The sequence below is a fragment of the Danio rerio genome, chromosome 5 (assembly GCF_052040795.2).
Source record: "Danio rerio strain M-AB ecotype USA chromosome 5, GRCz13ab, whole genome shotgun sequence".
NCBI classification, from domain to species: Eukaryota; Metazoa; Chordata; class Actinopteri; order Cypriniformes; family Danionidae; genus Danio; species Danio rerio.
This window is the reverse complement of record NC_141025.1, coordinates 16305001-16330407: the sequence shown is the minus strand read 5'-3', so window position 1 is coordinate 16330407 and position 25407 is coordinate 16305001. Positions and strand designations below refer to the sequence as shown.

Below are 25407 nucleotides of genomic sequence, written 5' to 3'. Positions count from 1 at the left end.
AAGGTTTTAATGACATGTCTTACATGACGTTTAAAATATATGATGTACACTACCTGACAAAAGTCTTGTCGTCTATCGCAGTTTTAAGAGCAACAAACAATAACTTGACCTCTAGTAAATCATTTGTAAAAGTGACAGAAGGTAGATTTCTCTCTGAGAAATCAGTCAATTTTGGTGAAGGAAAAATCATGGTTTGGGGTTACATTCAATATGGGGGCGGGCAAGAGATCTGCAGAGTGGATGGCATCAACCTGAGGTATCAAGACATTTGTGCTGCGCATTACATTATAAACCACAGGAGAGGGCAAATTCTTCAGCAGGATAGTGCTCCTCCTCATAATTCAGCCTCAACATCATAGTTACTGAAAGCAAAGAAGGTCTAAGTGCTCCAGGATCAGCCAGCCCAGTCACCAGAAATGAACATTATTGAGCATGCCTGGGGTAAGATGGAGGAGGCATTGAAGATAATTCCAAAGAATCTTGATAAACACTGGGATTCCTGCAAGAACGCTTTTTTTTGCCATTCCAGATGACTTTATTAATAAGTGTCATTGTAGAGACGGGATGCTGTCCTCCAAGCTCATGGGAGTCATGCACAATATTAATTCTGTTTCCACTACACCATGACTTTGTTCTATACTTTACATTATTTTTGTTAAGTGACAAGACTTTTGTCTAAGCAAAGTCAGACCTTACTGTCCTAAATAAATAATTAAAAATCAAGGCATGATCAAATTTAATTTTGGGAAAATAAGAGTAATCTAGAGGCCTTTGCCTTTCATATATAAGCCACTTCTGATACCAAATGATCAACTAGAAGTGAAGCTATTACTTGTCGCCTATCTAAGTTTTAGGAAAAACAAGACTTTTGTGAGGTAGTGTATAAAAGTTTGACTCCAGAGCTGTTTATGTAGGGTTGTTTGGCAGTAATACCACAAATCAAACCATCCAGATCTGCAAAAAAAATTCCCTCATAGTGACAACTCTATTTGTGAAGAACTTCTAAATGTATAAAGTCAAATCAGACCTATTAATTTCTCTGTCACATATAAAGGTCTGCTTCAAGGAGATGCACATTTTTAATGGCTGTACTGCCTTATAATAGCAACATATAAGTCTAATGAGGAAAGATCTGCTTCCTTCCATAGAATGTTGCAGGAAGTCCCTCTGATTGGTTGAAGGCTGTCGTAATGACCAGTCATCGATGTTGACACTGAAAATACATTGGCAGACATTCTAAGGAAGATTTTGTTTAGTCTTCCTCTGTCTACTCAGTCAACCAGACACGCTTGCCGAAGGTGTTTAACAGGAACATGAACCAGCAGAATATCAGATTAGATATCAGCTGACACCTAAAGGGAGGCCAGCGGCACAGTGGAGTTGCTGGGTTTTCAGGCCTGCTTGGCTTTTCCTGTTAATGCCGTTCTCTGATTTACGACAGTAGTTTGGTTGTTATTGTCTGTGGTAATGTCATTGTCGTTGTCAATGTCATGGCCGTGGGCGTGTATGAAGACTCAGATCAAAAAGAGAACTGAAAATGGTTCGTCTTTTGTCATCTTTGACAATTCATTTGATCATTCATTTGTCTCAATGTGCCTAGAAGCAAATCTAGTACTGTTTTGTTTAGTTTTCCTACTGCATTATTAAAACGCCCACTTTTTCCATTAAATTAACACTAGACTTTATTTGTACAAGTGCTAGGTAAGAGGTGGTATTTATTAACAGAAATATCATAAAAAATAAAATATTGTCATTTACTCCAGTTGTCGCAGCTCTAAAGGTTGTTCAATTTGAATGCTGAAAGGAGATCTTCAACAGAACGTTCAAACTTCTGTTTTTCATCCAAGTAATTGGAATTTTCTACTAGGGCTGAACAAAATATTGTTTGAGCTTCAGTGTTGCAATGTTTGTATTTGCAAAAATCACAACGCAGGCTTTGATTATTTATTAAAGATTGAAAAATAAAGAATAATTTATTATTATTATTATTATTATTATTATTATTATTATTATTGATATTTATGCAATGATCTCTATGGCGTGGCAGGGTGGATCAGTGGTTAGCACTGTCTTCTCACAGCCTGAAAGTCACTGGTTCGAGTCTCAACTGGGTCAGTTGACGTTTTTGTGTGAAATTTGCATGTTCTCCCGTGTTTGTGTGAGTTTCCTCAGGATGCTTCGGTTTCTCCAGTAGTCTAAAGACATGCCCTGTATGTGAATTGGATAAGCTAAATTGGCCGTAGTGTACGAGTATGTATGCAATAATGTATGAGTGTTTCCCAGTACTGGGTTGCAGCTTTAGGGGCTTCTGCTGTGTAAAACATATGCTAGATAAGTTGGCGGTTCGTTCCGCTGTGGCAATCCTTGATGAATAAAGGGACTAGGCCAAAGGAGAATGAATGAATAATGCCTATGTTGTTTTGCATTTGATTGGACAATGTTTGTACTTAAAATATTGTTAGACTCTCCAGAAAACCATAAAGCACTGTTTGTTTGTTGGTTGGTTTGGTTGTTTTTATGGTTCATTTATTGCATAATTTACTGCTTTTACTATAGTACGTTGATGTAACATAAGGACACTATTAAGGGAAAAATGCGGCTAAACGTCCTACATGGTGGTAATATTTTGATTATGGAGTTGACATGTCTGTTCAGCACTTCAATAATGCGACTAAAAGAGGAATATTTCACATCCTAATTTTATTTGTGTTTACAATGATCATGACTTTAAGCACATCTAAGTGCTATAACATCGCATGGTTAATTTGTGTAGTGGCAGTTGTTGCAGCCTTTGCTTTTGAGCAACCTCTTAACTGCGGTAAAAAAACGTTACATCACAGAAAACGAGTGACCTGCAACACTAAGGTAGCTCGGGTTGCCAGGTGTGTGCAAAGCACGTTGATTTCTGGTTTAAATTCAATCCTGCCTCTAGTCTTTAGTGCTAAATTCACCCTCATGCTCCAACATAACATCGCAACGAAAACATCACATTCACCTCAACGAGAAATCTTATCGGGATTTAGTCGTAGCACGAGATCTCGTCACACCCCTAGCTGTTATACATTTTATTTTGAATTGGTGCTATTTTTTTTATCCGTTTAGCTTTTGCCAATTTTATTCTTATTTTACCATCATCTTTATTAAGTAATTGTACATTTAAACAGTAGTTTAAGTACTAACATAGTAGAGTAATAATTTACAACACAATTTACGGTACTTTTAGGTTTTGCAAGTACATTAGGGTTAATTTTATAAGGGTTTTAATTATTGCATGATTTACTGTTTTCACTATAGTAACTATATAACATAAGCACACTATAAAGGGAAAAATGCAGCTTAATGTTCTACATGGTGGTAATAGTTTGATTATGGAGCTACATGTCTGTACAGCACTTTAATAATGCGAATAAAGTAGGAATACTCTGTCTTAATTTGATTTGTTTACAACGATTATGACTAAATATATCAAAAGTGCTATCACATCACATGGTTTATTATTATTACCTTTAGGGTTAGGTTTTGCAAGTTCATTATTTATGTAAGGGTTTGAATTATTGCATGATTTACTGTTTTCACTATAGGACGTTTATGTAAAATAACAAGGACACTATAAAGAGAAAAATGCAGCTAAACGTACTACATGGAGGCTAGATTACAGAGTTTACATATCTGTACAGCATTTAAATAATGTGACTAACAAGGACACTGTGTAGGGAGAAAAACATTATTTTTTATAACAACACCGGTGGTGATCATGCAGTTTCATAAGACATTAAATTGCATGTTGGATAGCATGTTAGTCAGGATCGACTTTTTTATTGCTGTTGTTAGAATGTATGGGATACATCAGCTCAGGCATTCCTCATAAGATCTTCTTTTTATGTTTAATGAGCAAAAAAAAGCACTTTAGGGACCGCATGAGGGAGTGCAAATGATAGCATTTTTAATTTATGGATGAATGATTCCTCTAGAGTTCACACACATCAGAACAGTCATACTGGAGTCAAAAATACACTATAAATGTTTAATCTGATCCACGCAACACATCACAACCTGCTGACTCGTGACCACTACAGCACAGGTGAGTGAGGGGACACCGCAAGTGTAAACTCATCTCTTTTCAGTTTTGGTGCATGCAGATTGAGTCCATGAACATCGGGAGTGGAAATCTGGGCTAGCGTTAGCCTTGGGGTGCATCCCTCCCTCCTTTTTGAGGCAAGTGTATAGTCATGCTGTTTAACACGGAAACAGAAAGAAGCTGACTGACTATCATATCTTTAAAGTTGACATCAAAATTAAAATAAAGTTTTATTTATAATTTGCTTATATTAGTGGAGTCTGCTGTATTTGACTTATGAATGCCTGTGAAATTAATACTTGATTTGTATTCTATATAAATATTAACATTTAATAATAATATTAATCATATTAATATTAAATATTAATCCCCCCTCCCCCCAAATAATTAATATTTATCATATAGTAATATTAAATATTACTTTTATTTATAACTTGCTTATATTAGTGAAGTCTGCTGTATTTAACTTATGAATGCCTGTGAAATTAATACTTGATTGTATTCTATACAAATATTAATATTTAATAATAATATTAATCATATTAATATTAAATATTAATCCCCCCTCCCCCCAAAATAATAATATTGATCATAAATTAATATTAAATGTAAATTTTATTCATAATTTGCTTATATTAGTGGAGTCTGCTGTATGAGACTTATGAATGCCTTTGAAATTAATACTTGATTGTATTCTATACAAATATTAATATTTAATAAATATATTACTCATATTAATATTAAATATCATTAACCCCTCCCCCAAAAATATTAATATTTATCATATATTAATATTAAATATTAAAACCCCCACCCCCAACAACCCCCCCCCCCACCCTAAAAAGAAAGAAACCACAAGTTAGTTTGACCCCCGTTAGCCACAACCATGCTATGAGCTCGACGTTTCCTTACCCATGATCCTCATCAGCTCAACCGTACTGAATGACTGGCAACCCCTTCATTCTGCTGCGGCCCAGTGCCTTTGACCTATATTACATTAAGGGAATTAATTCTCTCTCTCTCCTCATCTGTTTGGGTTCGTGCGGTTGTGTTATGCAGATGCTGCTCAGCCTTTTTTTTTCAGCATGACTCTAAATGAAAAGGCAGTTTGGGCAGCATTAAGTGCCGTTTAATGATGGCGTTCTCATGAAATGACTTGAAAGTGGGGCAGGAATGAAGAGCAGGCGCACTTGGGTGTTTGTGCTGCTTTTTGTGTGCGGCAGCAGTGTAGTAAGGCTGGCAAGGAAATTGTAAAAATCTGTAGTCAAATTCCCTTCGCTGGGAGTTCCTAACTGGTTCATTGTAAAGCCGTCGGGGTAATGGAAACTGAAACGCTATCAGCGCTCTGCTTTTTCATGTACAGTGCTGGCGCACTCCTTCATGAGACATTCCCACCATGTCTGTAGCTTTGCATGATGTGCATCTGTTTATTTCTGTTGGTCATGGAAAAACTGTTAAATTAACTTTAAACATTTTATTTATTTATTTATTTATTAATTTACTTGTGCTCATCATGGAATTTATTTGCGTGCATATTCATTTATTTTTGTTCATTCATTTATTTATTTATTTATTTTATGCTCACTGTGGAATTTATTTGCACGCATATTTATTTATTAATGTATTTATTTATTTATTTGTGCTCACTATGGAGTTTATTTTGCTTGCATATTCATTTATGTTTTGTTTGTTTATTTATTTCCTTATTTGAGCTTACCATGGAATTTATTTTACATGCATTTTGATTTTTTTTTTTGATATCCATTTATTTGTGCCATTTATTTGCAAGCATATTAATTTATTTAATTTATTTTTTTTTCTTTGGGCTCAACATGGAATTTATTTATTAATTAATTTATTATTATATATTTATTTATTTTGAAATTGTCTCTACTAATAAATCCATTCCTTTGTTGACATTGATTATTAATTGCTACTAGCAATTACTCCTTTAACATATTCTTTGTAGGAATTAAAAATAAATAGACATATGTGATTTTATTGCTTCTTTTTATTAATGTAAATGTTCCATGCAGAATAAAAGACAAAATTTTTATTGTAGTGAAAAAATTTTTACTTTTTTTTTTTTACATTTTTTTTTTTAATGATTACATTTTTCAACAATATATTAAACCAGTCTCTGCCTTTTGTTTGTATTTATTAATACGGATTAAAGTCATGATTTATGCTTTTTATAAAAGTAATTAAAGTGATTTTAATTAAAATATTCCAGTATTGAAATGTACCAGTGTTCTCTTCTAATTAATCAGCCTTAACACCCTTTCTTTTCTTTTTTTTTTCCTTGCATGTTGCAGAAATTGTTATCTTATCTCTCAGGGCATGAAGCAGTGACCCGGGGGCCCGAACTACAGCTGTAAACAAACTCACAGATGTCAGTTTAACTCTGGTGTACTTCTACAGAGATAACCATACCACACACGCACATCATTCTTAACACAGATACACTTGCTGTCTGCATGCACATTATTGCTCTTTTTTTTGACTTAAGGGTCAGAATTGATTGAACTGACCAGAGCAAGTCGATTTTATGGACTGTGACATTATAAACTGGTGTTACATGAATCATATCTGTGATGTGCTTTAAATAATATTTTAATTGCAGAGGCCATCGCTTAGCCATTCAAATCAAATCAGAGGTACCGACTGATTCATCCTGGGAACATAGCCAGACACTTAACCTCCAGAGACGAATCCCTTCCAATTATTGGTCACCTGGTATTTGACAGATGCTTTTATTTAAAGGGATTTAGGGTATATTAATAGCGGGAAGATTTCCAGTTTAGCAACCTGAGTTTAAACACCTCGCTGAGAGCCGCAATGGAGGCCACAAAGGATTCTTCCAGATGTTATTTGACCCTAGTTTCCGTATTTTGTGATTCCGTTTATTTACAGAGTGTTTTCCAGTTATTTATAGTCTGTCGACTTTTGATGTTGAAAATTCAACTCTGCAATTTAAGAAAATGACTTTTATTGACTATAGTATAATGTATAAGAAATTATATATAAATAATTACATTTGTAAAATAACAGAAAATCTACTGGCAGTTTAGTATGAGGATTTTGTAGCCTAATATACAACAGCAACCCGGACTATATATCACTTAACTCTACTAAAAATGTTAATAAAAGTCAAATTTCAAGCGTTTCAAGATTAAAAGTTATTGACAGAAATATCAAGGGCACATAATGCAATTAAAAAGCATAAACAAACACACAAAAAATAAAAATATGACTTACAAAATATAGAAACGGCTAATTTACAATCATTAATATTTTATTTTATTTTTTACAGTTTAATTCGTTGTACATTTTAACATCAGAAGTTGCTGGAGCAGAGATCAAGGTCCAATAAAACAAATCAACTAAAACACTATTGGATGTTAGAATATATAATTACATTTAATAGTTACATTGGAATATTTTTACTCCCTAACCTAAACAGTAATTGAAAAGTTGTACAACCATACCTGTTTTCACAACATGGGCTCATTGTGGATATGTACCCCTCCCTACATTTCTCTTGAGTGCAAATTATGTAGCCATAAATATGTCTTTCTGCATTTCGTCTTTAAAACGAACTCTACAGGGCGGTATGGCCAATGGCTTCTGTTCATTTTAGTGCTACTAGCTGACCGCTTACTGCTGTACGAACAGCTTTTTTTTACCAGTTTGTTCAGTGGTTTGCTGCATACTTTGGCGGACTTTGGAAACGGCGTTGACAATGATGATGGGCTTTGAGGCCACCAAAGAACGGTTCCTGACACCAGATAAAACACAAAATAAATAAATAAATACATGAACAACAGGCTGAAAATGGTGAAATCACGTGGCTGCGACAGCTTTTCTTTTTCTAGATTGCTTTTGAAAACACTATTGGTTGAGTTAAGGGACAGGGTGGGTGGGTCAGTTGGTCAGTCAGTCAGTCAGTCGACTGCAAGCTGGCCTGGTCGGCTGAAGTGTATATTGCGCCCTCTAGTGGATTTACATGAGAAGGACACACGAGAGAAATTTGTGATCACCAAAAAGCATACAAAGCAGCCTCTGGTCCATTTGCAAAAACAAAAACTGTAAGCAGACATACCTAAGGTTACGCATTTCGCTGTCCCCAGGAATGTAGACCTGGGTATGTATCCACAATGATTCAGGTTTGTGTTTTCAACATTAGAAATAAAAATAATAATAAACTCAGCATATCAGTATGATTTCTGAACGATCATGTGAGTAATGATATTGAAAATGTAGCTTTGCCATCTCAGGCATTCATTCATTCATTCATTCTTTCATTCATTCATTTTCTTGTCGGCTTAGTCCGTTTATTAATCCAGGGTCGCCACAGCAGAATGAACCGCTAACTTATCCAGCAAGTTTTTAAAAAGCGGATGCCCTTCAAGCCACAACCCATCTCTGGGAAACATCCACACACACAATCATACACTACAGACAATTTATTGGCCTACCCAGTTCCGTATGTCCGCATGTCTTTGTACTGTGGGGGAAACCGGAGCACCCGGAACGCAAACGCCACACAGAAACCCCAACTGAGCCGAGGCTCGACCCAGCAACCTTCTTGCTGTGAGGCGACAGCACTACCTACTGCGGCACTTCTTCGCATCCGGAATTTATTCAATTTAAAAATATTAATTCCAATACCTTTCGTAAAAAAAATAATTCCTTTTGATTCGTTTAGCGTTTTTGTATTTAAATTTGGCCTAATATCATATAGCATGTTCCCCTGTACACTTTTTTGTAATATCCTACTGCCGTACTGCAAATGTTCTGGAAAAAATAAAAATAATTCTTTAAATGTCAAGTAACCTTCTGCCTTTAGACCCACCGTAACATCTCTCCCTGGAGTCTAAGTTGGACTCTGCTACTGTCATTGACCCTAAGTATTTTTCCAGGTAGAATCTGTGCAGTGCCTGAACTCAAACAGCCTTCTTCCCACAGGCTTTTTTTATGAGCTTTTCATAGTAGGATTGATTCTGTAAACTCTCAAACACATCTCATATGCTCCTCGCGTAGTTCTCAGAGGCTACATGAACTTATTCACACTGTCTGTGTAAAAGTTGAAAGATGATTGTTGTTAGGGCTTGTTGATAAAACTGATGTGCTCCTGTTTTTCTTTCATTTATTTGGTTCTAAACAATGTTTCTAATAAACATTTATTATTCTGTTGGCAATTATTTAGCGACATAAAATAATGTTTTTGAAATAGTGTTTCTTCAACATTACCTTGACCTAAACTGTAAGTCAAGGCAAGTTTATTTCTATAGCACACTTCAAACATGGTGGCAATTCAAAGAGCTTTACATAAACAAGAATAACAGAGACAAGTAAAAGAAAATAAAAAGACAATAAAAACAATTAAAACAATTAAAGTGTGTTAAACAGGTTTTAAAGGAATGAACGGATGTAGCACAGTGCTCAATCAGTAAAGGCACAGCTAAACAGATGTGTTTTAAGGGTGTACTCGCACTACGTACAGTTGCCTTGAACCGTGCTGAAGCACGCTTGTCACCCCTCATCTCTGCCCTGACGGCCTGCACTCACATTACATCCGAGCCTGAGCACACTTTGATGATGCACCGTTCAGTTTAACAGAAGAGAAGCGATCTTGCTCAGCACAGTGGAGACCTCTTTAGTTTTATCGTTTTAGTCATTTCAGATGCAGTGACACGCAGTCAATTGTTTTGCTGAACAGATCAGCCACTTTTGATGCTCATAAATTATCAAAAGTCATTGTGCTGCAGGAGTTAGGTGATTGGCTGAAGGTTCAGCTGTCGTGCAGTGAGTGATTTGCATTTTTAGTAAACTACGACAGTTTGCGTTCATTGAAAAGTAAGAATGATTTATTAATTCATATGAAGCAGTCACTTAAAAGTCACGTTTAGTCATCAGTTTCGGGCTCTTTCGGGCTTTACACTCACTCTACGAGCATACCGCTCCAAAGCCCAAGTAAACCTTGCTCTGGCGCACCTCTTTCAACTTGGCCAGGATCGTCCAACTGAACCGTGCCTGAGCCTTCGAATAGCATAGTGTGAGTGCACACTAAGCCTTGATTTAAATGTGCCTAGTGTTGGAGCACATCTGATCTTTTCTGGAAGCTGGGCGTAGTAGCTGAAGACTGATTCACCCTACTTTGACTGAACTTCTACTTTGAATTTCTAGTTTTTATGTCCTAAAGATCTGAGTGATTTGTTGGGTTTGTATTCAGTGAGCATATCTGTAATGTAATGAGGTCCTAGGCCATTTAGTGATTTATAGACAGATTATAATACTTTAAAATATATTCTGAATGTAACTGGGAGTAAGTGTAAACTAAAGTTTTGTTTTTGTAAAACTCTGTAGTAAAGTTTTTTTTTTTTCTTCGTTTTAAAGGGGGATGTTGTTGGTGATTTCACAAAATCTAATTATTTTATTAAACCATTAGTATGACTATATTTTATCTATAACCTACTGAAGCTAAAGATAGTAGTTTATAGTTACAGCCTTTCGATCAGTTATTTATTTTCTATTGGATTAAACCTTTGTGATTACATTATAATAAAGACAACTATATGGATAGGCCCCACTTACACTAATATGTTTTAAAACAGCGTTTTAAAATATACACGCTCCGCATCCACACTAGCATTTCACCCAGCATTTCTGAACAGCTCTCTGTCCAGACTATACCGCTGAAAACGCTCGTCACGCGACCGTGCACACGCTCTGGCATGCACTGCAGCAATGAGAGTTGTGCACTTCGGACTGCTCAATAAGAATCTACCGCTCGAGCTAATCTCACTATATTTGTAAAACGTGATATTTAATTCATCTTCTCTCTATCTAACAACATATTTCTTGACGTTGGTCTTTTTGATTCTATTACTTGTTCTCAGGTAACGTGTATTGGCTGAGCGCAAAGATAAGTTAATATATTCATTTATGTAACCATGTACACTGATTGTGCATATTTGACAAAGTTGCGAAGTCTGAACTTAAAAGAAGTGGGTGCAAGACTGAATTTTGTGTAGGCTACCTAATATTGAGGCCCAATCAGATAGGTGAACATTTGCAGCCAAGCCTCCGTTTTCAGATAACCTCAATTTTCCCCCATCCACACTGACACGGAGCAGCAGCGTTGTAGCATGAAAACGGCCTCTTCAGCGTTTTCGAAAAGCTCAGTTTTCGGTGCTCAAAAACTCCGGCGTAGTGTGGACAGATGGCGTAACCGTAGCAAAACGTATGCGTTTAAAAATTTATTAGTGTAAACAGGGCCTCAAATGAAGCAGATTGATTTTTTATTTTTTTTTATTTTTATTTATTTATTTTTTTGGCAGCAGGTTAAACTTTCTGGTACATTTACAGCGCTCAAATACATTTAAAAAAACTGTAAAGAAGAATAGACTTGGGCCTATTGGTGTGTGTGTGTGTGTGTGTGTGTGTGTGTGTGTGTGTGTGTGTGTGTGTGTGTGTGTGTGTGTGTGTGTGTGTGTGTGTGTGTGTGTGTGGTTTCTATATTTATAACCACATCAGAGGATATAAGGGGTTGTGAGTCACTGGCATTGTTATTTGAGGGGTGGCAGGCTAAAAACTTTGGGAACCTCTGGCCTAGATCCCATCTACATCTGTGAGGTCACTCTCTTATTCTACCTCTCTCACTTCCTCTTGAAGTTTCTGCAAATGTGCGTTCAGCATAAGCGGCCCGGCGCACTGCATGAAGGAGAAATGTTGGAGCGTTTGGGGATGTTACTCTAAATAGAGTTGTCTGTGTGGAGAAGCAGCCGATCATACTGAATTAAAGCAGTCAGGCAGGAGAAGCCAGCTTTTTCTAGTCTTGGCCTGCTCCAGATCTCTCACTCTTTCTCCCACGGCCCTTCTCTCTCTCTCTTTCTATTTCCCTTCATCTCTCTCGTTCATTCTCTCTCTCCCCCCCACCCTTGGTCAGCCATGAGCAACACTGTCTGCTGAGTCACACAAACAGAGAGAGAAAAAAAGCAGCAGAGAGAGAGAGCGAGGATGTGAACACGAGGGGTGCCCTGGGAAATGTAGAGGAGGTTGTTTTTGACCCTCTTTTCTCTCTCGTTCTCTCTCTCTCTTTTCGCTTTCTGTTGCTCCACTTCCTCTCTCTGCTCTGAAACACTGCTCATGTTTTCCACCTTTTTTATTTTGTTTTGTTAGCCACTCTTGTGTTTCCTAATTGAGAGCTGCCTGAGGTATCAAACTATATTTGTTATTAATCAATTAAACATTTTAAATGTATTAATTCACATATTTTTTGCGTTTATACAAGCATGTACATTCATCTTTATTTCTATGGTGCTTTTACAATGTAGTTTGTGTCAAAGAAGCTTAACATAGAAGATTGTAGTAAATTGAAACTGTGTCAGTTCAGTTTTCAGAGTTGAAGTTCAATTTAGTTTCGTTCATTGTGGCTTAATTTTCACTGTTGAGAGTCTAAACACTGAAGAGCAAATCTATAGATGCACAGCTTCAGAAGTCTCGAACTATGCAAGCTAGTGGCGACAGCAGTGAGGAGAAAACTTCACCAACTGACGAAAAAAGTGAAGGAAAAAAAACATAGAGAAAACCAGGCTCAGTTGGGCACGACCATTTTTCCTATGGCCAAACGTCTTGTGCAAAGCTGCAGTGTAGGCGCCAGAGAAACTGGGGTCTTACAGAAATCCATCTCATGCTCTCCATCTCCTCCATGACCACCACAGCAGCTCAGGATACAGCCAGGTCCAGGATTATGGAAACCTCGGGAATAATAAAAAAAAAAAACAACATAAGCGCAGATGTCGTTCAAATTATAAAGTCTTTTCCCGGCTCCGGTTGCCCTAAACAATGCAGCCTAACAATCCTTTAGAGGATTTGGATTTCAAATACATTTGTGTTTTATTTGTATGCTTATGCAAAGAGATGCGTCATTTAGTCTAGTTTTAAACGGACAGAGTGTTTCTGCTTCCTGAATTGTGCTTGGAAGGCTGTTCCAGAGTTTAGGTGCCAGACATGTACTGTTGTCATAAGCTGCGTCCCAAATGGCACACTATGCACTATGTACTTATGCACTTACACACTCAACAGGATAGTATATGTATGTAGTGTCGTCCCAAATGTCACACTTATGTTTTTTTACTAAGCGGAAATTCAAACCGTTTCCCTGATGACGTTTGACGGTTGCCAAATCAGTGAAATAAACGACCGAATTATCAAATAATACCCGCCGTGAGTATTGCCGCATTCACCATCGGGAGGTGCTATAATCACTCTCGTAGGAGAATTTTGCTTTCACCATCCAAAATAATGTTATTCAACATGTGCGTCCGATAGCTCCGCCCCTTATGCTACGTAAGCAAACCTGCGGTCGTTGAGTGCATGTAGTGTTCATCATTACACACTTCATTTTAGCGGCTGAATCAGTGCATCATCTGGGTAATTAAAGTGCACTTATTATTTTTAGAGTTTTTAGTGTGAACACACTACTTACACTTTTTATACTATAAAATGGCATATAATAGTGCAAAAGTATGTGATTTGGGACTTCATACTTATGCTGTGCTGTACTTCATTTACAAACCCAGTATACTCATCTTATGCTCTTATCTGATGTACTTTTAGTCTTATACTCACCCGACATACTGTGATTATATATTCAACCTATATACATGCACAAAGCCAACATGCAGTAGGGCTGCACGATTAATCAAAAAAAGTTTGCAATCTCGATTCGATGCTTTACATGATCTTTACCCAGTATTTTTACGATTCAGCCAATCATATTTTCAAGTTGGAGAGAAGCGTAAAGTCGGTCGCACAAGCAACATGGACACTTCCAAATGGTGTTAAAAGTGTCACATACTGTATTTATAAGGTGTAAATCCCCCTAAAATCCAAAATTACACAAGCTAACTTCTCTGAACTTCTTACTATTGAGAGGATGCACGCTTGCTTGTGAATGAGGTCTACTGTAGTGAACAGAACCTGCATAGATGGTGAATAACAGGTAATAAAGTTAAAATAGAGTGATCGTTTAGCAGTCCTGAGCGAAGCATGATTTGAATAATAAAAAATTATAATTTAAAGTCTATCCAAGTCCACCATTCCAAGTCTATACAAAATTTAGCATTTTAACTAAAAGTAGACCTACACATAGGCCTAATATTACTACTGTTGTTTTACCATATGTTTATCATACAGTATATCTACAGAATCGTGAGAACATCGTGATTCTCATTTTAGCCAGAATCCTGCAGCCTTATGTTTTAGTCATAGGTACTCACTCAATAAGCTTGTCATATACTCAGTCTCTCCAGGATTCTTTTTTTTTTCTTCTAATTTTTGCAGCCTAAAATGACTGATTTTGCTGTAACTTTTCTTAAGTTTACAACAATAGTATACCTATAATTTATATAAGTATACTAAATATACTAAAATTGTGTATAGTTTATACCTATTTTGACTTGATTTGCTGACAGTACCAGACATATTTCTTTGTTATTTATATTTTTATTACTCCTAGACCCAGACATTGGGTTCTGTAAAGTAAAATAACACTTAATGTTAATATTTTATATGTAACCAAATATTTCCCTGAGATTGGTTGCGGCTGGAAGGGCATCCGCTGCATAAAAACTTGCTGGATAAGTTGGCGGTTCATTCCACTGTAGCGACCCGGATTAATAAAGGGACTAAGAATAGAAAATTAATGAATCAATGTAACCAAATAGCAGTTAAACTCATTTACATATTAGTAATAAAACAAAAAAATAAAAATAAAGTCTATTTAAAGTACACAAGTTTCTTTTACAATAATCTTTCTTTTTTTTTTAAAGCTTGTAGCTATTTGTCAACTTTAGAGTATGTCAACAATGCATTATATTAACAGCATGTCGACAGTAGGGATGTCCCGATCAGGTTTTTTAGCCCTCAAATCTGAATCCGATTCACTTGATTTTAAGTGTCGACCGATACCAAAACCCAATCCAATACTTCTATAATACATAATAAAACAATAAAGAAGAGCAAAGAAACAGATCCAGGATAATCTTTTTTTTTATTTAATTCACCTTATTTTAACATTCACAACAGTTAACAAACAAAGCACTTCTGAGAGGTTACTTGAACAATCAAGTAATAAAGAACATCAAATCTTGACTGTTGGACTTTAGAAAAAGTCGAACATAAAAACAAATAGCACCTGAACTTAAAATACCCGGCAGACAATCCCAAGTTTTTCTCACAGTTTGCTTTGGCAATGTTGTCATCATCAATTTTTTAATACCTCCAGACCGCAGATATACTCGCGCTTTCCATTTCAAGCTGCTTCCGTGTTCTACTTTGCTGGTGTTTAACCAATATATAAATAATTTGTTAGTGTATGTATTTTTACAGTATATTGTTAATATAGTTGTAACATCATACAGTATTTTTGTAGCATTTTGCCTTCTGTAAAAGTTGCACTGCAATTATAAGCGTTTATATACTGTATCAAGGGGTCTCAAACCTTTTTACAGTTTCACATAAACCTTTTTTTGATCTGAAATATCTGCATGAAAACCCTCCTGAGATCAAGTTACAGTTTCAATTATTTAACACATTTGCATGTTCACAGTTCTTTGATCTCTGATTATGGTCACATGGCAGGCAGGCAAACCAATACAATCTAAAGCAAAGTGCTTTTCTTTTTTTGTGTATTTTTAAATTTATTTAAAACAAGTTTTAATTAAATTTGTCACCTTTTGATTTAATTTAATTTGAAGGTGACGTGGTGGCGCAGTAGGTAGTGCTGTTGCTTCACATCACGAAGGTCACTGGTTCGAGCCTCGGCTGGGTCAGTTGGCATTTCTGTGTGGAGTTTGCATGTTCTCCCCACGTTTGCGTGAGTTTCCTCTGGGTGCTCCAGTTTCCCCCACAAGTCCAAAGACATGCGGTACAGGTGAATTGCGTAAGCTAAATGGCCGTAATATATGTGTGTTTGAGAATACATGGTGTTTCCCTGTGATGGGTTGATGCTGGAAGGGCATCCACTGTGTAAAATGTATGCTGGATAAGTTGGCAGTTCATTCCGCTGTGGCGACTCCAGATTAATAAGTCAAGTCAAGTCAACTTTATTGTCAATCAAACCATGCAACAGTACATTACACAGCAGACTGAAATTGCGTTTCTCCCATACTCCAATGTGCAATTTAAAACAAAATTATGACACACACTAGACATAAACTAAACATTTAACTAATATAGTACAAGAGAAATTTAATAAATAGACAATAATAAACTGTGAACAATTATCAGATATTCTATTGTTCCAGAATATGACCAAGTTAAGGTATTTATTGTAGTGCAATTAGGTGCAGTATGGCAAAAGTGCAAGGTGCAGAATAACAGCATAAAGGTAAGTAAATTTTGTAAACATGTTACCTGTGAAAGGGATATTAACATATATGCATAAAACACACAAAACAAAATAAAGGGACTAAGCCAAAAAAAAAATGAATGAAAAATTTAGGAAATGTACACTGTAGTAGACCATAGTAGTCAATAAAATCATCAATAAAAAACTTTTTTAAACAAGAGAGGTATTATTCTAGTGGAAGTAACACGTTAGTCTAGTAGAAAGTGTTATTTTGAATAAATGAATACATCTCTTGTTTAAAAAGTATTTTTATTGATGCTGTGTTGTTGCATCTCAAAATGAGCACATACACTACGTAGGCTTTTCTTTTATCTGTGTCTGTAGCATTGCTAAATATTCATTTCTGTCTTTTAATAATGTGACGGTGTTATTTATTCATCTGTGGTGATGAATGGATGACTCTGATGACTGCACTGCTCATGTTAGTGCTGATTAAAGGCTCTGACTTAAGAACTGATCTGTGTGCTGCTTACAACTCATATCAAAGACTTCAGTCTCCTGACACACATTCATCAGAGAAATGAATAAAACATTGGCCTCTGGCTCTCATACGCGTTGTTGCATGCACATACACACATCGTCACGACTTTTGATTTTCGTGACTGTACTGTAGTTATATTGCATTAACCAGCCATTTAATTTACACTTGACTTCTACATATTTAAAACGACGCATTTATTCAAATATGACAGTTGATTTGTAGTGTTGACGCTTCGTTTGCTGCAAAATGGAACAGCTCAATATTTGATCAGTTTCTTTTACTCGCTAGAGAATTGTTCTACTTTTAGCCATACATTTGTGATCTTTTTGTAAAAGCTTAATAAAGCCTTTCGCTTGGCTTATAGAACTTGTATTGCTGCTTGTCTAAAGGACGTATCTATTCGTTTTTATCTTTAGTGAAATAAATAATATTGGGAAAACTCAAGAATCCCAAAACTCTGTGTGTATGTGTGTATTAGGGCTGCACAATATATCGTTTCAGCATCGATGTCGCAATTTACACATCCGTAGATATGCAAGATATGCAATTTTCTCAAACAGGGACAGCGACTTTGCTGTGAGGCGAAAATGCTAAACACTAAGCCACCTGTCGCCCCTATATATAAAATAAGTCAGTTAATGTCTGAAAAAAAAATGTATGTATGTATGTATGTATATATATATATATATAATAAATATATATATATAAATATATATATATATATAATAAATATATATATATAAATAATAAATATATATATATAAATATATATATATATATATATAATAAATATATATATATAAATATATATATATATATATATAATAAATATATATATATATATATAATATATATATATATTTTATATAAATATATATATATATATATATAAAATATATATATATACATATATATATATATATATATATATATATATATATATATATATATATATATATATATATTATATATATATATATACTGTATATAATAAATATATATATATATATATATATATATATATATATATATATATATATATATATATATATATCATACTATACTTTTTTTTCAGACATTAACTGACTTATTTTATATATAGGGGCGACAGGTGGCTATAAATTGCATATCTTGCATATCTACGGATGTGTAAATTGCAACATCGATGCTGAAACGATATGTTGTGCAGCAAATATAATATATGTATGTATATATATATATATATATATATATATATATATATATATATATATATATATATATATATATATATATATATATTATTATTATTATTATTATTATTATTATTATTATTTTATTTATTTATTTATTTATTTTTTTTTTTCAGACATTAACTGACTTATTTTAGTGAAATGTTACCTTTGGCTTTGACACTACATATTTAGTTTCACAACAATCAAGCACTTGTGTATAATAGGGATCAATGTGTAATTTTAATGAATTAATAAGGGTAATTATTTATTTATTTATTTATTGGAGCATGTATGCATTTCATCTTTTGGCAGATATTGTTATCCAAAACTGACATAATATATACAACAAAAAATTCTTCAAAATTGTAATTAAAAATGTATTTAATTGAGAAAATATGAAATACTTTAATTTATAAAATGTATCTTTTCACTTTTTCGGTTTTAATATTTTACATTTTTAAACTTTTTTTTTTCAACTAACAAAAACAATCAAGTAAAGGAAGAAAATATATTTTAGAATAATAATTATTTTTATTATTGTTTTAATTTTAATTTTATTAATTATTATAGTTTCTTCCAAACAGTTGTCATTTATAGTTTGGCAACTGTCAAGCTAGAAGTTCAGTGGATTACATTAAAATAGTCGTGACCACATGGTTATTTAATACATTATTAATCATTTCCATCCTTCTTTTCCAGTTTCCAACAGAAATAGCTATAGTGTCATATATCCCGTTTTAGAATTACTCATCCTGTGATGTAAAATTTTGATCATACGCCTAAAGGTTCTGGCATTTGTGCACGTGTGCTGGTGTGATATCACATGTTGGTGGAGATCCCTCGTATGCGGGGGGCCTGTGGTTTGGGAGCATGAGCCCGTATGTGAACACTCGGGTCTAAAGTGCTTCTCACCCACATGTCAAACGCATGTTTTATTCAGAGCCTTGATGCACTGCTCACATACAAATGTGCCCACACTTTCACAGATAAATTAGTAATGGCAATAGCTTTCCACTGGGACCTGACGGCATTATATAGAGGAAAAGTCGAAGTGTAATGAAGTCTCTTATACAAACCCATGCAGTCTCTCTCTCTTCAACTCACCATTCCGCTAATCTGGCTCAACCAGCTCGCTAATCTCTCGACCTCAGCACAATGCAGCCATAGATTCACGGTTATTCCTACCAATGTTCCAAATGGATGTTGTTATTAGACGCACTCTCGCTGTTGGGCTCTTACAACCTGTTGGTGGGACGTTGCATCACCTCACCTCATCAGCCCCCCCTCCGGTCACGTCCTAAAGCGGGACCCTGGATTCACTTGCTGGAATCTTATTGGATGCAGATCTCTGGATCTCGGCCTATGAGCATTAAGGAAAACGATGTCGTGTTCGGAGTCACCTTTGAAGCGAGGATAGAAGGTAGAAACTTGATGCGTGAGTTGGAAAACGACAGAAACAGAAAAAAGAGAGAGAGACAGACAGATAGGCAGACAGATATGATGCAACTAGAAGACATTGTTCTGTCTGTTGCTGGTTGAATAGGTCAACCAATCACTTTGGCTCTTGGCTGAATGATTGATCTTCATTAGCTTAGTGTTTTGGGTTTGGCGCAACCATATCTAGAATGTGTTGTCCGTTAAGTTGGTTTTGATCATATCTGTGTTTATAGAATTAAATCTTTAAAGTATAAGAGATTCTGGGGAGTTTTAAAGCAGAAATGTGATGTTCGTGTTAATCACTTGTATTAATTGTGTTATCATTAATGAATTGTCATGATCTTCACATTAGAGGCGGGAATGTCATTTTAGGTGGTTGAATTTGTAGAGAACGCTTTACGCGTGGTTGCGTCATGTCCCTTCCTGCAATCTTATGTGTGTGTGTGTGTGTGTGTGTGTGTGTGTGTGTGTGTGTGTGTGTGTGTGTGTGTGTGTGTGTGTGTGTGTGTGTGTGTGTGTGTGTGCAAGGAGTGACAGGATTTACAATGGCAATGGCAATATAGGAGGTATTAACTGTTTTTAAGCTAGAGTTCTCTAACCTGTATACTATGCTGTGTTGTTATTTTAAATAATATTCTAGTAGGTGGGGGTGGGGGGAATGGGAGAGGTTGTAGTGTAATATTTATATATACAGTTGAACTCAGAATTGTTAAACCCCTGAATTATTAGCCCCCTTGTTTTATTTTTCCCCAATTTCTGTTTAACGAAGAGAAGAATTTTTTTCAACTAATTTCTAAACATAATAGTTTTAATAACTCATCTGTAATAACTGATTTATTTGATCTTTGCTCTGATGACAGTACATAATATTTATATATACTAATGCATAGCAATCAACTGGAAAAAAAGAAAAACATTCACAGCTGACAGTTTTTAGAACAGTGTTTGCGTTGCTGCAGTGTAAAAAAAAACACTTCAGTGGGCACGCAGCCTTACTTTATTTACAAACTAGGTTATAGACATTGTATATTGTGTTTGTGAGGGAAAATAGTAATTTTGGTTGTAGGCTATAAGTAGGACCAGACAGAATCTGTTGACATTTTTTGCTATTTCTTCTGAGAATTTATTAAAAATCTGCGGATATATGCTGAATTATTTGGGGAGTATAGTAAATAAAACTCTAATATATTCAATAAAAATTATCTTTTTAACTTTTGTTTAATATTTTCAGTGCAAATCCAATTAGATCCATGTACTTGGTAAACAAAGCAAGTCTTTCATATATTGTATAAATTGTATTGTAAATAAATTAAATGAACACCTTCATATCAGCCAATAGTATTACTGAAATTAATTTATAAACTGAATAAATGTAAATGTACACATTTATTTACACAAGTAAATAAATAGACTCAATATTGGGCTAATAATTTGCAGATCTCTGCTCACAGATTCTGTGTGGGCTTAGCTATAAGGTGTTTGTCTATACAGTATACTCCTTTTAGCAGACTATGAAAGTTCATGTCCTTTCACGGTTTAAGTCTTTTGCTCCATAAGCCAATAAATGCACTGGAACAAATGGGATTTGCGACAGCATTGTGCAGAAATCTGTATCTTTTGCTAGATGATTGTGAACTCCGAATCACCTTTTATGCTTAATTAAATCAGAACCATAAGCAGCTTTACATGTATGTCCAGTTGGGACTTCTCCTGCAGCTCTGCAATCGAACTGATTTTTTGCAGTATTAATATAGAGTAATTGGATAGCCCAGGGTGTGAACTAGTAAGACTTCAAACACTTGGTCAGTGGACTAAAAGTATCTCACTTACGGCCATGAAATTGAATTGTGGATGAGACTGTACTACGCTTAAGATTTAGGGTCCAGTGCTGCCTGCAAAAGCTTCTATCAGTGTTGGTTATGGTCCTGGTGTAGCATAATGGTTTAAGATCAGGGCTAGTAACAAAAGTCTCAAATACACAGATCAAGTTTTTTTACAACTATTTGAGGCTAGGTTTGATTTCTATTTATTTCCTTTCTTCCTTCCTTCCTTTCTTCCTTCATTCATTCATACATTCATTCATTCCTTCGCTCTTTACTTACTTCCTTACTTTATTCCTTCCTTCATTTATTCACAATTATAGGCTTATATGGATAGTTCAGCCAAAAAAAAAAAACTTTCTTTAAAATATCTTGGTGTTAAATAAAACATAGAAACTCATAAATGTTTGGAAACACTTAAGGGTGAGTAAACGATGAATACATCTTTGTTTATTTTTTTATTTTTTTATTTTTTTTGGTGAACTGTCCCTTTAAGTAGGGGTTTGCAATATGGCAAAATATCATATCACTTTGTGATGTGGGTTTTATTATTTTGCAAGTTGTCTGAGCAGTACAGCTGAACTAATTTCCTTATTGTAAACACAAAGCCTTACTTTTTATTTCACTTTAGACACAACACCATGATGTTTATATGTAAATCTTGTGTGATTTTGACATTTTTTTAGGCACATTTACACAGCAAAAGATTACCTAGTCCTGAGGTGCTGATTAACGGCTTGTAGTAAACGTGCATAGTGCACTTAAAGGAATTGTTCACGCAAAAGTGAAAATGACCTCAGCCTCTATAAATATGCAACAAATATGGTTAACATAAAGATATGTAAAAAAAATTACTTTATAAATGTCTTTTTTTCTGTTAAACACAAAGATATTTAGAAAAATAATTGTTGACAAATTGGAAAGTATGTCCTATTTAAGTCAATGATTAAAGGTTTCCAGCATTTTCAAAACAACTTAATATGTGGTCAGCTGAAGAAAGAAACTCAAACAAGTTTATGAAAGATTAGTGACAGAATTTTCAGTTTTGATGAACTATACTTTTAAGTTGTATTCGCTATTACACTAAAAATACATGTTTAACAGTCAAGGCTTTAAAGCACATGCAACTAGCATACATTTGTCATAATGAGTAAGCGCAGTGTCCAGTGAGTGTGACTCTACTATGAGACTTATATTTGTTAATATCTAATTAATATTTGATGTGAATATAATGTGTTGTACAGTATATTGATACAGAGGCTCCATGATTGCAACTCATAAATCATTCTTCAAAAGTCAGTAAGCCATTTTAATTAGCCATGATCAAAAATTGTCATATTGACAAATGTGGAACTCTGATGCTGCCCCCACCTTTGAAATGTTGCCTAGAGATCTTGGAAATATGTTACACTTAGAAGAACTTAGATTCACACTTAATGACAAATTGTCAATTTTTAACAAGATTTGGGAACCATCCATATTATTTTTGCAGATAGACAGACCTGATCGATTTTTACAAGACTATTTTATGTTATTTATTTATTTTATTTCATTATTTATCTGTTGGTTTCATTGTCCATGTACATCTTGCTTCAGTTTTTAATTTTTGTCCCAGCCAGTTCCATATCATGACTGTAAATGTTATTCATGTATGCCTTTTAGTTAATTTTATATGAACAAATATTTTGGTCATTGTTAGAGGAGTGGTGTGGGAGGTTGGGTTTTAAGTTATTTTTTGTAAGAAAGCTAAATTCAATGCAAGTACTTCCAAGTGAACATTGATATATCTCTTTCTTGTAAGGCGGTACTGAATGTATTTTTTCCAATGATAAAGAAAATGAATATAAAAATTGTCATATTGTACACCCCTTGACTTTAGGTACAGGTAAAGCTCACTTCTCTAATGCAGTATGCTAACGCCTCATTCACATGGGGTGTCAGCTTCAACGCTTCCCATTCACTTTGAATGGGTGACGTCAGGCATTGCCGAACTGCATTGTGGATCCGTCAGCGCCGCTTCAAAGGCGTTGCTCGCTGCAAAAGTTGGGACTTGCTCAACTTTTCAAGCGCCGACGGAAGCGTCAGCCAATCAGATCGCTGTATGCAAATACACCAGCTCAGACTGTGGCCCATTGGTGACTAATTTCATTGGCTGACGCTGATATGACAATCGCGTCAGCCCTAACTTCAGACATCCCTTCTGTCAAGTGTTGGCACTGCAGCCCCGTGTGAATAGAACGTGAGCAAATGTGAGTTGTCTGCAGGGCCTGGCATTAACTTTTTTGATCACCAGCCACTGTGGCTAGTAGATTTTTAAGCCATTTTCACTAGCCACACTTTTGTTGTTTAGAATATATATTTTATATGCATAAATTTGACTTTTCCATGCTAAAATGACTTGATTTAGATGTTGTGTTGTCCACATGCTTGTTCATTTAACTTTTTGTGTGTGTGTGTTGTGTGGGAGCTTGCTCATTGTGCATGAGCAAATGGGTTATGTCGCATTGCAATTAGTTTTTATATCACAGGACTTTTGAAGGCTCAAAATTAAGGATTTACCAAATTTATCTCCGACTACACCAAAAAGAAGTAATTATAATAATAAAGTTCCTATCTCTTCATTGCATTTTACGCATTGCTCAGGAATGTTTGGATTACATTTGTGAAGTAATTCTGGAGTTATATAAAGTCTCATATTCCATTGATATTGCAAAAGTTTGAATTGTGTATTAACTGTCTGGGTTTGTGCCTTTAGACAGATTCTCTGCCATTCATCTTCTGTGATACTCTAGCTCAGATCTTGACACCATGCCAACCGTTTATTGTTTGTATTTTCTTTGCAATTAGTGGAGATTAGTCTGTAAAATAAAGAAATTTGCCCACTCCCATCAAAATGGTTGAAAGTAATATATTCTAAAGGCATTATATCTGGCTGCACGGGAGAATGATGCTGTGTTTTAATAACAAAATTTTTCATTTGAAGACATTTAAAAAAATGTGTTTTAGGTAAATCAAACTTTTGTCTTAATTCTTGAAAACTGAGCATAGTTTCATTATTAAATAAATCGCTCACCATACTCAAACCTTATAAAGCTCATATTTTAAAGCAAGCATCAAAAGTCCCAGATGTAAATTTAGCGTTACCCCAAATAGGGGTAAATTGTGGTAATTGTGGAACCTCACCAAGATGTTTCAAAACTTCATACCATACCACAATAGTGTTTTTAATGAAGGGATTAGATGTATTTATTTATTTATTTATTTTTTCAATTTAAACAGGGGTTGCTGAGTACAAGTACAGATTCACGACCAACTGCCCGCATGTGCTAATCTCAGTCTGTAACCAAGGAGTGGACTTTTCATTTATGAACCAAAACATTGCTGCTCTTAATTGAGCTGCCCAGTAGTACCATTTGATATTAGGCATCTGCAACCCACCACGGTTATATGGTAAATATAAAAGAGAGCTTTAGTCTGGGACGTCGATTTGCCCAAATAAAATTAGAAAATAGTTTCTTCATATTAGGGAAAAAATTTAGCGGAGGTAGAGGAATTGATGAAAAATAAATACAAGAACTTTGGTAGTACATTCATTTTTAATATATTGATGTGTCCAATCTGAGATATTGGTAAAAGTGGCAATTTATTAATTGATTCAGTTATTAATTTTGTAATAATAATATTATTGTAGTTATAATTACTGGAGGCTACATTAGATATGTCTGGAGTAATGTTAATGCCAAGATACTTGAAACCTTCATGAGCAGTTTTAAATGGAGTTTGGATGGGGGATTTAAGACATTCAGATTCTTTGAGAAATAAAATCATGGATTTGGACTCATTTATTTTATAGCCTGAAAAAGATCCAAATGTCTTAGTTAGGCTCAAAAGATGTGGTATGGATGTACTTAGACTGATGCGCCATTCTATTACAAGCAAACTCCTACCACTACTGCCAT

The 25407-nt window shown here is 34.9% G+C and overlaps 1 protein-coding gene across 14 annotated transcripts in view; it reads left to right on the top strand.

Annotated features, from left to right (window-relative positions):
• The window catches only part of taok3a (TAO kinase 3a), a 135523-nt gene that overhangs the window by 37678 nt on the left and 72438 nt on the right, over nt 1–25407 (top strand). The gene's annotated exons all lie outside the window — the stretch shown is intronic.